Raw genomic sequence first — 17270 nt, forward strand, 5'->3', positions numbered from 1 at the left:
CTCCCTTCTTCTACAATTTCTGTGATTCTTACCATCCTTATCCTTGCACTTTTGATGGAAGTTGACATAATGAGTTCATTCACGACCAATCCACTATCTAAACATCTAATTTTTCACCATTCCTTAAAAGGTGCTTGATTTTTTATCAAACATATTTTTAACATGCCACACAAAAATTTATGCCATCAATTACTAGAGGTGCAAGATTAAGACAAGATGTTGCCAAAACTAATCAAACTCAATGGTGCTGATTTGGCTACAATCCAACAATAATTTACTAAAGAAAGTTTCCTTGCAGTCACTCACACCTCTCATGAGGTAGCAACCATGATTAAGGTGGTCATAGGAGATTTAAAGAGTCATGTGAGATCCTAGATGGAAAACCTATGAAGGGGCATCTTTGGTAGTTTAGTAATCATAACAGAAACACCCATGAAAGACTCCACTGCATATTGCCCATAGTCCTTTTATGGGAATGGTCAAACTATCAAGTACAACTATTGTAACATATTCGACCAACTTGTATTTTTACAAGTGGATGCTAAGGGTAAAATGTCATTCACCAAAAAATATCCTTTTGCTGAAGTACTGCCTATGATGAATTGAGCTAGACTTAGTAGCATAGGGGCAATAGACTCTTGTTACAGAGAAAGATCATGATAATGATTTATTGGTTGATTTTATAGAAGAAGATGAAAAGGATGAGCATGACACCAATTAATTTTTTTTTAGAATTTCTTAATGGTCGAATATACCGAGTAAACTATTTAACCTTGGAATACAATGGAAGTAATACATATTTTAGGCCAAAAGTGTTATTACTATTCATTTATGAACATTAAGTGCAACTAATGAAGCAGTTCTATGGAGCATCATTTTTGTCATCTTTGTGCTTACATTGTAGTATGGTGACGATCACCCAATTAAGAAAATTGCCTACATAGTTACAACAGGAAGTCAATTGGAGGAGGCAAATTACTTGTCACCTAATCACCCTAATGACTAGGTGGAAAGTTGCCTAAACAAGACAATGAAAACATCACTTGGGCAACCAGGTAAGGTGAACAATTTATCAATTAGGAACAAAAAGAGAAGGTCGCTTAAGCAAGGCAAGCAAGTTATTACCAAATAAGGAGTGACAAGTGACCACCTAGGTGACAAATGTCGCCTAATCATCTCGAAGATCATTCAACCATCAAGCGACAAGGTGAATAAGCATGAGCAAGTATGTTAACTATAATAAAGTCATTGTCAACTGTAATTATTAGACTTTTATTAGGTGTTAATTTTTAGAAATATCCTCTATTATTAGGATTTAATATTTTGAATTTATACTTGTAATGGTATAACTAACGCGGATTTGACTTGAGAAGGGTATAAATACATGTAATGGTTATTATAAGGATCTCCAACCCAACTTAACAAACATCATGCAATAGTCCAGGGTTGACTTAGGTTAGGATATGGGTAACCCGGGTCCTTGGTGTTGGTGTAATAAGGCTTAATCTTGTTTTGATGATAAAAAATTAAGGTTACTAAGTATGCTTTCAAGTTAAGTTTCAGGAATCAAGCATCTTACCAAGTGAAGTGAGTCTAATTGAAGAGATTTATTGAAGCTTGGACTTAAAGCTACAAGTCATGAGGAACATGAAGTATATTGAAGAATTGATCAAAAGCTTAGATGATAATTGAAGCTATACAACATGAAGACTTAGGAACTTAGTTGGTTTTATCTTGTTAAGTCTCATGTAAGTACTTTTATTTTCAATATTGCATTTGAAGCTCTTAGGATTCATTGTGGACTTAGAGACCTGATTTAGTACATGGAAAATATTTTTGTTAAGGTCTAAAATATGTTTTCCAAGTTAACAAAGAAAAAAAAAGTTTTGGAATCAAAATTTGAAAAACACTAAGTGGTTTAGTGGTCAGGCGATTGATGCTTTTCTATCAAACGGCTGATATGCTACTACTAGTGTTAATGAAAGAACAGAATAGGATCAGGCAACTGAACCCTCGGGATTAGGTGATTGACTTACTAGTGTCTGTTCTGGTGCGCAATTTTGAATAAGTTTAGGCGATTGACCTCATGGATTAGGTAGCCGAAGTCGATGTTTTAAACTTCTAACAGCGTAGATTTTATTTCCAAATTCAAATGTTTGAGTTTCCAAACTTGGGGAAAACAGTAAGAAAGTATTTTACTCTATATAAAGCTTATCTTTTCGCAAATTATGGCAACCAAACTCTCACATACAATTCAAATTTGTGTTATACTCTAGTCATACTTTCTAAAAATCTATTGAGTCTTTCTCTGAAATCCCTTGCTTATATTCTGATTTGTCCCTATTAAATCTTTATTCTAAAATCAGAATAATTTAGAGTTCTTGTGAGCTTCAATCTGATATTGATTATCTGAAGTATATTGTACGAATTGTATATTGCTGTTGTGCAACTTTAACGATTCAGGATTATTGGATTGTTGCCTAGCGAGAGGGTGTTCTCGTTAGAGAGGAGTCTCCACCTTCGAATGGAGAGAGGGTTGTTTCACCATTTCAACAAAGTGGTAAAGGAAATCCTCGCGGCCAATTTTTTGAGGCAAGGACGTAGGCTGTTGGCCAAACCTTGTAAAACACCTTGTATTATGCTCTTTTTCCCTATCTTTTAAATTCAGCACTCTATAAATTGCGCGTATGTTCTGATTATATTAAAAAATTTGCTAAAACACTGAGTATTGATTGTGCTTATCTCAAGTTAACAAATTGGTTTCTTTAGAGGGTTGTATGACTTATATTGTTGGCTAAAAATTCATACAAGTTCTGAAACCTAAATTTGATTATGGTTAATCAAGGTAAAAACTATTGAGATTGTTTATATTGTTCAAAGTAAAATCATATCATGCATCTTATTCGGCTTACTGAATCCTTGAGGATATTTGGTTATTGCTGAAATTTAGATTCTGATATGGAATTAACTGAATACTGAATTAATTCAAGTTTAAATTTGGTTTATAATTTCAACATTCATATATATATATATATATATATATATATATATGATTGTCGATTGGTATAGTACGATTGCTGATTAGATTATTGTGATTGATATTAGAGTGTGGTTGTGGTGGTTTAAGTTAAAAGGGTTAAAGTAAACTGAAATTCCACTAAGTAATTTTTAAATACCTAATTCACCCCCCTCTTGGGATTACATCTTTAGTTTCAATTGGTATCAGAGCCCTAGGTCGTAGTAAATCCTAACAAGTAACTACACAGAGATCTTTGTGGAAAACTTAGGTGTATCCCCTTTTGGTGAAGGTCAATCTTCCTCTAGACCTCCTATTTTCTGTGGTGTTAACTAGACCTTCTGGAAACAACGCATGAGGATATTTTTGCAAACCATGGACTGGGAGGTATGAAAAGTAGCTACCCAAGGCCATTTTGTGCCTTCCAAGGTCATAGATAACAAAGTAGTTCCCAAGGATGAAATTGAACTAAAAGAAACTGACATGAAATAGCTGCAAATTAACTCTAGTGCAATGAATGCATTATATTGTGCACTAGATGCTAATGAGTTCAATACGATTATGGATGCAATTCTGTTAAGGAAATTTGGGACAAGTTAGAAGTCACCTATGAGAGAACTGTAGATGTTAGGGATAGTAGGATTGACATGCTCACCAGCGAGTATGAGGCTTTTAGGATGAACCCTGAGGAGTCCATTACTAGTATGTATACTAGGTTCACCCATATAATTAACTCTTTTAATGCATTGGGAAAGAACTACATACAAGATGATTAGGAAAATACTTAGAGGACTTCCTCCTATTTGGGAACCTAAGGCCACTGCCATAACTGAAGGCAGAAACTTGAAGAATACTTCCCTAGATGAACTTATAGGATCACTTCTCACGTATGAGATGGCAATAAATGAAAGATCTACTGAAATTAGTAAACAAAAGAAATTAATAGCTCTTAAAGCTTCAAAGGAAAGCTCAAGTGAGGAAGAGGATAATGAGTTGGACGATGATGATTTAGTCCTATTCACTAGACGACTAAGAAAATTCTTCAAAAAGAATAAAAAATTTGTTAAAAAATTCAAAAGGACTAAAACAGACAAAGGTGAATCTAGCAAGAAAGAAATAAAGGCTAAATCCCTGTCTTGCTATAATTGTAAAAAGGTAGGACATATAAAGTTTGATTGTCCACATCTTAAGAAAGATGCTAAAAGGAGGAAAAAGAAAGCAATGAAAGCAACAACTTGGAATGACTCTAGCTCACGTAGCTCAGAAAGCAATTCGAGTGATCAAGAAATAGTTGACCCGTGCTTCATGGCGAGAGATGGCGAGGTAAACTCTTATTCAAACTCACCTTTAGAATCAAGTGATGAATCTTGTAATGACTCGTGTGAGAGCATGCCTTCGTATAATGAAATTCAAGCTGAATTATTCTCACTACATAAGAGGTTCATAAAAGTGTCCAAGAGAAATATCACACTAAAAGGACAAAATGAAATGTTAATGAACCATCTAGAGTCATTAAGATCGGCTGAAAAAGAAAATGACTTAGTTATTGATGGATTGGAAAGTAGAAAAAAAAAAAAAAGAAACTAGATGGCTAAAGAACTAGTAAAGCTGCAAGCCAACTGTAAAAGAATAAAAGATTCAGATATACTTTGTCTTGAAAATAAAATTGAGGATCAAACTAAAATTATTTACAATTTTACTCAAGGAAAGGAGAACTTTGAGAAACTAGTTAGATTTCGAAGAATATCTTTGGATATGGAAGGCATAGGATTCAATGGAGTTGAAAACAAGAAGAAAAAGAACCTCTACATGGGGTACTTTGTAAAAGCTTCAAAAACTTATGCAAGTACATCTTCAACCAATGCATATGAACACACTATGTGTTTCTTATGTAAAGAGAAGGGACACATAAAATTTGAATGTTCATTCAAGAGAAAGAATGTTAAAACCAAAAAGGTATGGAGAGTCAAAAATGAAACTAAAACAAACTAAAAAATGCCTAAGAAGATTTGGGTACCAAAAGTAGCATCTTAAATCCCTTTTTGTAGGTATGTTTTAGGTCCACCCCATCAAAAGACAAATGGTACTTGGATAGTGGACGCTCAAGGCATATGATCAGAGATAAGTCCAAGTTCACCTCGTTGACACTGAAGGATGGAGGACATGTCACTTTCAGAGATAATTCTAAAGGTAGAATTATTGGCATCAGCAAAGTTAGTAAGCAACCCTCCTTGGTAATTGATAATGTTTTATTGGTAGAAGGGTTAAAACATAATCTACTTAGCATTAGTCAATTAAGTGATAAAGGTTTTGACGTAACATTTAAAAAGGACAAATGCATAGTTGAACACACTGAAAAGCATGAAATTTTGTTCATTGCAAACCGGGTTGAAAATGTATATTGCATAAACTTTGAAAACCTGGTATCTCAAGAAGTTAAATGATTCACAGCCTTAAGTGAAGCTAGTTGACTATGACATAGGAGACTAGGACATGCTAATATGGATTTATTGTCCAAATTAGCTAAAAAGGACTTAGTAAAGGGTCTGCCTAGCACAAATTTTGTAAAGCACAAGGTGTTTGATGCTTGCTGACTTGGGAAGCAAACCAAGACAAGCTTTAAGAAGAAGCAACACATCTCTACTAGTATGTAACGACCTCAAAAATTACATCATCCTTTTTTTTTTTAATAAACAAATATGAACTACTCTGATACCCCTGCTATGAAATCTCAGGCCTCAAAAGGACACTGGGGTATTCCTATATACAATAATCATACCTACGCAGCAGAAACATAAATTATACAACAATATATACTATACAATACCATAATTCAATATTTCTAGACCATAGTTATATAATAAATCCCTCTCTAGTATCATCTACCCAAAATACCATACTCTGTACAAACTTACCCTATATACAGGGCAATAAAATAGTCATGCTATCTGCGAGCCTGATCTGCTCGCCTAATTGGTTCACTTGAAAAATGTTAAAGTAATGGGGCGAGTCGATACTTAGTAAGTGGAAATATGCTATTACTAGTGTATGGAGACTAAGTTGCATACTATTTTAGTAACATATGAACTGTATGAAATGATAAATCTGTAAAACATATCGAACATTTTTCACTGTTTAAAGTATAACTGTATCATCTGTATATTCTACTTTTCATACTGCTAATATCATACTATATTCATCAAGTACTGTAAAACTATATACATATATATAATTGTGCTTTATCCCTGGAACTTTGTATGTCATGATTTGACCCCTCATGACAGGGTTGTGAGGCCCGTAGGTGAGACTTAACGTTGGTCGGCCATCCAGGTAAGTCACTATACTCTACACTTCCTTAGCCTGACAAAACTGCATCCACTCCTAGGCGCGTAATTGGACTGCTACCTCGTCAAATCGGCCCCCTCAACCCAGCGAACTGGGGAGCTGCATCCTCTTTGAACACGATTTGACGGTACCCACACACTATCTGAGATATGTGGTTGCACTCTATCTGTATTAGCAACAGTACCGTGCTCTGTTATCTGTATCTGTATCTGTAATATTTCACAGGGATCTGATACCATATATATATAATACTATAATCTTTCTACTGTTTTCATCACGTTTCCAAAATAACCATAAAACTATAATTTTGTATTGTAAATACTGTAATATCTGAATAATACAACTGTAGCATCTTGATGCTATATCTGTATATCTAATTGTATAATCTATCTGTTTAATCTGTCTATATATTCTGAGTGTTATGGTATTAGGAAACATGGTACTCTGTAAATATTGTATATACTGATCTAAACAAAACTGTAATATACTGATCTGAATAAAACTGTAATATATTGATCTGAATAAACATCTGTAGTATACTGATCTAAATAAAAACTGTAATATACTGATCTGAATAAAGATCTGTGTTTATATATACTGATCTACATAAATATTTGTATATATTGTATAATATGACATGCTGCAAAAAGCTGTATAAGTTCCTTATCAGATAAATATCTAGCCACACAAACATTAAAAACTCTCATTCTATAAAAACTGCATAATAAACTGGTACATATGTATCTATGAAATCTCTGTTAAATTTTTTAAAACTCCTAGCATAGCATATTTCCCTTACTTAGTTTTCGAAAACCCCTCACTGTACTCTAGCCCTACACGCGCAGGGTTCTCCACTCAACACCGTGAAAATCACATCTCCCTACTATATTTCTTATAACTGTGGAAAAAACAAATACTGCATAAAATTCCTTACCCTGAAATTGGGATGGAATTTAAACTAGCTCCACCAACGATCTGCTCCGGCAAACTTGCAGAGAACTTTCCTAGAAGCGTCGTGGTGGCCTCAAATCGTCGATCCGGCGAGAAACGGACCCGAGATCGAAAAGAGAAGGAGATAGGGTCATTTTAGAGATATAGAGAGAGAGAGAGAGAGAGAGAGAGAGAGAGAGAGAGAGAGAGAGAGAGAGAGAAAGAGAGAGAGAGAGAGAGGATGTTTATAACCCCGTATTTGTCAACGAGACATCTTGTCGACGAGTCCCTGAAGAAGTTCGTCGACGAACCTTCACCCCTCGTCGAAGAATTTCAGACTGCCTCAAACCCCCCCTTGGTATCTTCTCATTGATGAGACATGTCCTCATCAACGAGTCTCTCATAAGTTCTCATCAATGAATCCCCTGTGTTCGTCAATGAGACCCTGTTAATTCTCTGGGTTATTACATTCTCCCTTCTTTATAAAATTTCGTCCTCAAAATTTTCCATCTGCGTTGAACATCATCCATTAAAGAAAATGGTCTACTTATTTTATTACTTACCCTCACTTGTGGCGGAGGAAGACCGTGGTTACATTCTATATTTTTGGAGATTACACATATAAAACTATAAGACTACTTACTAACTAAATTAATACATGTACCTGCAAAAGAAACATTACCTAACACTTACACTTTACCTGATTGCCACTAAACCTCGTGGAATAACTGCGAGTATTTCTGTCTCATCTGTTCCTCGAGCTCCCAAGAAGCTTCCTCTATAGCATGGTTCCTCTACAAAACCTTTATTAGTTGAATTTCTTTGATGCGTAGTGTTTGTGTCTTTCTGTCCAAAATTTGTACTAGTGCTTCTTCATAAGCTAATGAATCTTTAAGCTCTAGTTATGCATAACTGATTATGTGGGAAGGATCTAGGACGTATTTCCTCAGCATAGCTACATGGAATACGTCGTGCAGTCTAGATAAAGCTGGCGACAAAGCTAGCCGATAGGCTACTGACCCCACTTTCTCCAGTATCTCAAAAGGACCAATAAACCTAGGGCTCAGCTTGCCCTTCTTCCCAAATCTCATAACCCCTCTCAGTGGAGCCACCTTCAAGAATACTCGATCTCCCATATCAAACTCTAATTCTTGGCAGCGCGTGTCTGCATAGCTTTTCTGCCGACTCTGCGTGGTACTAATTCATTCTTTAATCAGTCGGACCTTACCATATGCTTGTTGTATTATCTATGGACCCAAAACTCAACTCTCGCCTACCTCATCCCAGAAAATAGAAGAACGACATCTTTTACCATACAGTGTTTCATAAGGTGCCAAGCCAATGTTAGCCTGATAGCTATTATTGTAAGCAAACTCAACTAGTGGCAAAAACTGGGTCCAGCTACCCCCAAAATCTAACACGCACGCCTGAAGCATATCTTCTAATGTCTGAATTGTTATTTCAGTCTGACCATCTCTCTGGAGGTGGAAAGCAGTGCTAAATGCTAATTGTATACCCATAGCCTCCTAAAAACTTTTCCAAAATCGTGAAGTAAACCGAGGATCTCGATCTAAAACTATGGATACAGGTACACCATGGACGCAAACTATCTATTGAACATATATTTCTGCCAATCTATCCATAGAGTAACCGACTTTAATCAGGATGAAATAAGTGGTCTTCATTAGACGATCAACAACCACTCAGATTGCATTCAATCCCTGTCGCATTGGTGGTAACCCAGTAATGAAGTCCATAGAGACGTGATCCCACTTCTACTCTAGGATGAACAGTGGTTACAACTGTCCTATTGGTATCTGGTGCTCAACTTTAACCTGCTAACACGTCAAATACTGCTGTACGCATTTGGCTATTTCCCTTTTCATTCCGCTCCACTAGAAATACTCTCACAGATCCCTGTACATTTTAGTACTGTTAGGATGAACTGTGTATAGTGATCTGTGAGCTTCCTCTAAAATCGTTCCTTTAATATCATCATTTGTAGGCACACACAATCTAGTGCAAAACCTCATAGCTCCGTCATCAGAGATATTGAACTCCTTTCCCTGACCATTCCGCATTTTAGCTATTACCTCTGATAACTCTGCATCATCTCCCTGAGTGGCCTTAATCTTCTCATATAGTGTAGGCTGTACAACTAGGCCAGCAACAAATGCCTGAGGACTATCCTCTACTAACTCTATGTCATGTATCTCCAAATCCATCAGGATCAGGTGCTGAATCTCCATAGCTGCAGTATTGGTCCTACTGATTTCCTGCTCAGAGCATTGACTACCACATTCACTTTCCCTGGGTGGTAACTAATTGTGCAGTCATAGTCTTTAATATGCTCTAGCCACCTTCTTTGCCTCATGTTCAACTCTTTCTGGGTGAAGAAATATTTTAAACTTTTATTATCTGTGAAGATTTCGCACTTCCCACCATATAGATAATGCCTTCAGATCTTGAAAGCGTACAACACTGTAGTTAGCTCCAAATCATGAACACGATAATTTCTCTCGTATTCTTTAAGATGTCTAGAAGCATACGCAATAACCCTGCCATGCTGCATCAATACACATCTAAGACCCTTCAATGACGCATCACTATATATTACAAACTCGTCCTCCCCTGATAGAATAACTAATACCGAAGCTGAAACTAACCGCCGCTTTAACTCCTGAAAACTTTGCTTACAATCATCAATCCAATCAAACTTCACATTTTTTCTCGTAAGTCGTGTTAATGGACCTGACAACCTGGAGAAGCCATCCCCGAAGCGTCGGTAATAACCTGCCAATCCTAGAAAACTCCTGACCTCCTGAACATTTCCTAGCCTTTCTAAACTCACCATTGCTTCTATCTTAGTCGGATCGATTGATACACCCGCTTCAGAGATCACATGGCCGAGAAAAGAAACCTAACTTAACCAAAACTCACATTTCTTGAATTTTGCATTTAATTTCTTTTCTCTCAATATTCGCAACACCAGCCTCAAATGATGCTCGTGCTCCTCAAAGCTCCTCGAGTAGACCGGTATATCATCAATGAACACAACCACAAACTGGTCTAAATACTGATGAAACACCCAGTTCATTAAATCCATAAATACTGCTGGTGCGTTTGTCAACCCAAATGGCATCACTAGGAACTCGTAATACCCATATCTCGTTCGAGATGCTATTTTCGAAATGTCTTCTGCTCAAACTTTCACCTGATGATAACCCGACGGCACTTCAATTTTAGAGTAAACCTGGGTCCCCTGGAGCTGATCAAACAAATCATCAATTCTAGGGAGAAGATATTTATTCTTAACTATCAATTTTTTTATCTCCCTATAATCGATGCACAACCTCATCGTCCCGTCTTTCTTCTTCACAAACAGAACTAGTGCTCCCCAGGGCGACACATTGGGCTTGATGAAACCTTTATCTAGCAATTCCTGTAACTGATCTTTCAATTCTCTCAATTCAATCGGAGCCATACGATACAATGCTTTAGATACCGGTGCATACCTTGGCAACAAATCTACAGTAAATTCAATCTCTCGGTCTCGTGGTAAGCCAGGAAATTCATCTTGAAATTCACGCACCACTGATATATCAGCTTGTATTAGCTCTTCTTTCGGTGATTCCTTTATGTATGCAACATACCCCTGGCAACCACCCTGTAGTAGTCTCCTCACCTGAATCACTAACACAAGCTATGGTGAGGTGCGTATGTGTGAACCCACGAATCTATATTCTTGCTCACCCGGGGGTCTGAAAATTACTTCTTTTTTACGGCAATCTATAATGGCATAATGAGTTGCTAGCCAATCCATGCCCAGTATCACATTAAACCCCTGCATATCTAGGACCACAAGATTAATAGGTAATATTCTCTCCTGATTACTTACTATAAAATTTCGATGCACCTTCCTGCATCTTACCATAGATCCCATCGGCATACCCACAGACAACTCTACATCTAATAGCTGTGTCTCTTCTCTAGTTATTATGACATACCCCACCGAAATAAAAGAATGGGTGGCACTTGTATGGAAAAAAAAATAATTTAATATGGTAAAGCAATAAGGGCTCTTGTGACTATGTCTCTGGTCGTCTCAGCATCACTCGACGTCAACGCAAAGACCTTCGTCGGTGCAGTGTTCCTCTGCTGACCTACACGGGGCGCTTGGTATCCACCCTGAAACGGTCTAGGAGCCAGTGCATAACCTGATGGCATTTGATAGGACTAAGCCATATAGCTAGGCCTCTTGTAGCGATAACAGACATTCTCCCTCAGCCGACACTCCCCTGAATGTCTCCATCCACATCTGGAACAAGTGGTGGGAGGCTGTCTACCCTAAATCCACCGTGCTCTACCATCTGTCTCTGACCCCTGCCGGACCTACCTCCTCTCCAAGGGCCTTGGCTGGACCCCACCTAAAAACTCGAAGGTGCGGCCCTCTTCTTCTGATTCGGTGCCTCAGTCTTTCTCGTTAGACTCTCCTCTGCTATAATAGCCCGGTCAACTAACTTTGAGAAATTATGTATCCTTAAAACTGCGACCTTCCTATAAATATCTTGCCTCAAATTCCTTTCGAACATCCTAACCTTCTTGATTTCATCTGGAACAATATAGGAGCAGAAACGTGATAGCTCGATAAATCTCACCGCATACTATTGGACTGTCAACAATCCTTGAGATAGACTCAGAAACTCCTGTACCCGAGCCTGAGGTAGGATAGTACCTATCAAAGAACACATCCCTGAATCGGGCCCAAGTCATCGACACCGAAATCGGCCTCTGTTCCTCCAATAATCTAGTGGCTGTCCACCATCTCTCGCCCTCCCCTGCCAGTCTATATGTAGCATTTAAGACTCTCTGCTCATCGGTATAGTGAAATACTTTCAAAATCTTCTCTATCTCTTGCACCCAATTCTCTGCAACAGTAGGGTCAGCCGCTCCTGAAAATGTCGGCGAGTTCATCTTCATAAATTTCTCTATCGTACATCCCTAACCCGGTGATGGACCTCCCTGCTCCCTAGAGCTCCGAGCAATCTCAGCCATAATTTGCTGAGCCACACTACGTAGCACAGCATTTGAATCCCCGCCTCCAGCACTAGAAGGTCCAGCTCCATCATCTCCACTAGCGTGAGCGCTACTACCCCCTGTGTTCATCCTGCAAATATATAAAACACTGTTTCAAAATCCTATTTCCCATACAAATCTTACTTATTCCATTCAACTAAAACTTCATATTCTATATTAACAACCCCTCCTGTTCCTGACCCCAAATCATATCCTGCAACCTAAATGTTGACCTTATTGGTCACGCCCGATTTTGATTATGACAAATACTCATTGTATCTAACGAGTGTTTGAGGTTTTGTGTAGGAACTAAAGGTGTTAAAATAAAGATGTGCACAAAGTTAAGAAAAGCCCGAAGACCAAAGTTTTATTTCATAATGTAATATATTTAATTGGTTTGTAATAGTAAGTAGGCACTTGGTTTGTAATAAGCTCACACACATCACATGTATGATTTACTACGTAAGCTCAAACCAAATCATGAATGAGAAAGGACCATAGAAAGACCTTAGGGTGTACCCTTTGGTCGACCGACACCCGACTTTTTCGGTGTTTTCAAATTGGACCCCAAGTGCCCATAGGAAACACACATTTACACATATGTTTATTAGGCACTTGAATAGGACTTGTTAGGTTCAATACAGGACCGAAATGCGCACTTGGTGCACTTTCGGTCGACTGGCCAACACAGTTCACTTTGGCCTGGTCGACCGAACCGGCCCTGGGTCAACAGTTTGACCAAGTCCCGGTCGACCGAACTTCGTAGTTCATTTCTTGCAGATCGACCGAACCACCTGGGAGTCAACATTTTGACCTCCCGATCGACCGACCACTTTTGTACTCCAACTACCTGGCCGACCGGAGGGTCCTCGGAAGAATTCCTAGCGGTCTGGTCAACCGAACCATGCAGTTCAAAAAGGCCCGATCGACCGAACCTCGGAAATTTGGAAAATCGCCTTGCCTCGATCGACCGACCACTTAGTTCAAAATACCTCTGGTTGACCGTACCATTTGAGTCCTGGTTGACTGAACCATTTCTGGTTGACCGGACCTCTCGGGTTGCCCTGATTTTTTTACCGCAGTTAATATTTTTTAAACAGGGTTAAAATGCTTTAAACATCATTAAACTTTTCTAATAATACCCAATAGGTCCCCAACTGTCATATTTTCTCCCTTGCCTATATATATATATATATATATATATATATATATGTGTGTGTGTGTTCATTTGCAAAGATTAAGGGAGATTAGCCGCTTTGATTAGGGAAAATTCCTTAAAATATCAAAACCCTATAATACTAATTTCCAAGCTCCACACACTCAATCTTACCTTCCCATATTGCCTACATCATTTGTAAGTTGATTTTTGAGTGTTTGTATTGATTGGTTTGCTCTCCTATCTTTGGATTGTCTGACTTATTTTTTGAGAGCTAAACCTTAAGTATTCTTAGGGGACTTTATTAATAAGTCTCTCCTAAGAAGACTTATATAGAACTTCTGAGTATTGCATATTCATTGCAATGTCTTAAGAAGTTTGTATTTGTATTGTGGTTGCAAAAACATTCTCAAATATCTACTGTGTTTTTATCTTGAAAATATTTGATGAGATATTTGCTCATGTGATAAAATCTTTGTTGCAATACTCGTTAACTCATATATTCTTTGCTGAATACAAAGATTGAATATCATTTTGCAAACCAAATTTATACATTGCTAGAGCTTCATATACATATATATATTGAGAAAACTTGTTGATTGAAATATATGAAGTTTGGATAATATCTTTGTTTGAGCACTTAGATTGAATATCCTGTGATACAAAGATCATTTACGATTGCACTCTCACGCACTCATTACAACGATAGTAAATCTATTTGAGAGTTGACATCTTAGACCACATTGAGCTTACATATTGAATCATATTGTGGTGTATGTTATTGGGCGCATCTGGGTACATATCTGCTTTACACGAAAGCACAATCACTGTACCATTTGATTGTAATACACTTTGGTTGTATTTCCAGGCATGGGCCTGAAGAGGGAGACTAGCCCTGGAATAGTCCCGGATTGGCTTAGACCCGGTTAGGAAAGCTAGGTGCGTCGTCCTGTTAAGGCGTGTAGGTTGAGGTCAGCCCCGCTAATTGACCTGGTTAAGGTTGAGGTCAGCCCTGTGATAATTTGACCTGATTGTAAATGGTGTCGCTCCACCCTGAAGTGAGCTATTAGTGAAATCCTCCTGCTTGCAAGCTAGAGGCGGGGACGTAGGCACAGTTGGCCGAACCCCGATAACATATCGTGTGTTCATTTACATTTCCGCACTTTATATTTACCGCACATGTATGTTATGGGTGAATGATGCGTATGACTTAAATTCCATATTATATTTATCTACGCATTTAGAAATTGAATAGACTGACCCTAGGTTTTGTATATACTGCTGTTATATGATGACCAACCTTTGTAAGAAGCTTCAAAATGAAAAAGGGTATGGTGTTTTAAACATCAGGAGTGATAGAGGTGGAGAATTTAAAAATAAAGATGTTGAACATTTTTGTGACGAACATGGAATCTCTCATAACTTTTCAGCACCATGCACACCTCAACAAAATGGAGTTGTTGAAAGGAAGAATTGGTCACTTCAAGAAATGGCTAGGACTATGCTAAATGAGCATAACGTGCCTAAATATTTTTGGGTTGAAATAGTAAACACCGCCTGTTATGTGATGAACAGAGTATCTATTAGGACTAGCCTAGACAAAACCCCATATAAACTTTAGAAGGGCAAAAGACCAAATATCTCTTACTTCCATGTATTTGGGTGTAAGTGCTTTGTCAAAAATGATAAAGGGAACCTAGGAAAATTTGATACTAAATCAGATGAAGGAATCTTCTTAGGATATGAGGTAAATAGCAAAGCCTTTAGAGTCTACAATAGCAAAGCCTTTAGAGTCTACAATAAAAGAACTTTTTCAATTATAGAATCCACTCATGTGGCATTTAATGAGGCTAATCCATTTTCTTCTAAACCTACTAACATTGATGAAATAGAAATTAGAAAGAGTTTAGAAGACCCAACAATTCAAGAAATAAAGGATAAGAGTAATGAAACTAACACACCCTCAAATGATAACTCTCTAGATCAATCTGAATTGCCTAAGGAAAGGAAGTTCATAAAGAATCACCCTAAGGACCAAATTATAGGTGAAATGTCATGAGGGTGTCCACTAGATTGTCATTGAAGAATCTATGCAATCATTGTGCGTTCCTATCTTAAGAGAAACCCAAGAACATAAATGAAGCAATAAATGATGATTCAAGGATAGTAGTCATATAAGAGGAACCTAAGAACATAAATGAAGCAATAAATGATGATTCATGGATAGTAACCATGCAAGAGGAACTAAATCAATTTGAAAGAAATAAAGTTTGGAAGTTAGTTCTTAGACTTGCTGATCATTCTGTAATTGGCACCAAATGGGTCTATAGGAATAAAAAGGATGAGAATGACATTGTAGTCCGTAACAAGGCTAGGCTGGTAGCTCAAGGTTACAATCAAGAAGAAGGTATAGATTATGATGAGACCTTTGCTTTTGTAGTTAGAATGGAAGCAATTAGAATGCTACTAGCCTATGCATCTCACAAGAACTTCAAACTCTACCAAATGGATGTGAAAAGTTCATTTTTGAATGGATACATAAATGAAGAAGTATATGTAGCACAACCCCCTAGTTTTGAGTACTTTCATTTTCTTGATCATGTGTTTAGACAAAGAAAAGCCCTATAGGGATTAAAACAAGCTCTTAGAACTTAGTACAAATAATTGAGTGACTTCTTGTTAGAAAATGGCTTCACGAGAGGAAAAATGGATAGTACCCTCTTTATAAAGTCTAAGAACAAGGATATGCTCATCATACAAATATATGTTGATGACATTATCTTTGGTGCTACAAATGAGGAATTATGTAAGGAATTCTCTACAAGTATGCAAGATGAGTTTGAAATGAGCATGATGGGCAAGTTGACGTATTTCCTTGGTCTTTAAGTCAAACAGGCTAAAAATGGAACATGTATCAATCAATAAAAGTACATAAAGGACCTGCTAAAAAATTTTGATATAGAAGGTGGCAAGCCATTGGGAACAACAATGAGCTCCTCTATTAGTCTTGACAAAGATGAGCAACGAAAACTAGTAGATGTCAAATACTATCATGGCATGATAGGTAGCTTGCTTTATTTGATGGCTAGTAGATCTGGCATTATGTTCAGTGTCTACATGTATGCTCGATTTTCAGAGGCACCTAAGGAATCTCACCTAATAGCAGTCAAAATAATTTTGAGGTATTTGATAGGTACTGTAGACTTAGGTTTATGACATCCTAAAGATATAGCTTTTGAGATGATCAGCTATTCGGTTGTAGATTATGCTAGATGCAAAATAGACCGAAAAAGTACAAGTGGTACTTGCCACTTCTTAGGATGTTCTCTGGTATCTTGGTTTTCCAAGAAACATAATTCTGTGGCACTATCCACTGCTAAAGCTGAGTATGTTTCAGCAAGTACTTGTTGTGCACAAATGTTGTATATGAAACAACAACTTAAGGATTTTAATTTGGAATATTTAGACGTGCCTATTAAATGTGATAATACAAGAGCCATTAATATTTCCAAAAATCCTATATCTCACTCTAGAACCAGACATATTGATATTAAGCCTCATTTTCTCAGAGACATGTGCAAAAGGAAGATATTATTCTTGAATTCGCAAACACAAATGAACAATGGGCCAATATTTTCACAAAACCACTTTCAAAGGACCGGTTCATTTCAATAAGACGAGAATTAGGTTTATTACACTGTAGAGAAGTGAATTTAGAAGGAGAATTTCATTAGAATGATTGGTTGA

This window comes from Malania oleifera, chromosome 9 (genome assembly GCF_029873635.1).
Source record: "Malania oleifera isolate guangnan ecotype guangnan chromosome 9, ASM2987363v1, whole genome shotgun sequence".
In the NCBI taxonomy this organism is placed as follows: Eukaryota; Viridiplantae; Streptophyta; class Magnoliopsida; order Santalales; family Ximeniaceae; genus Malania; species Malania oleifera.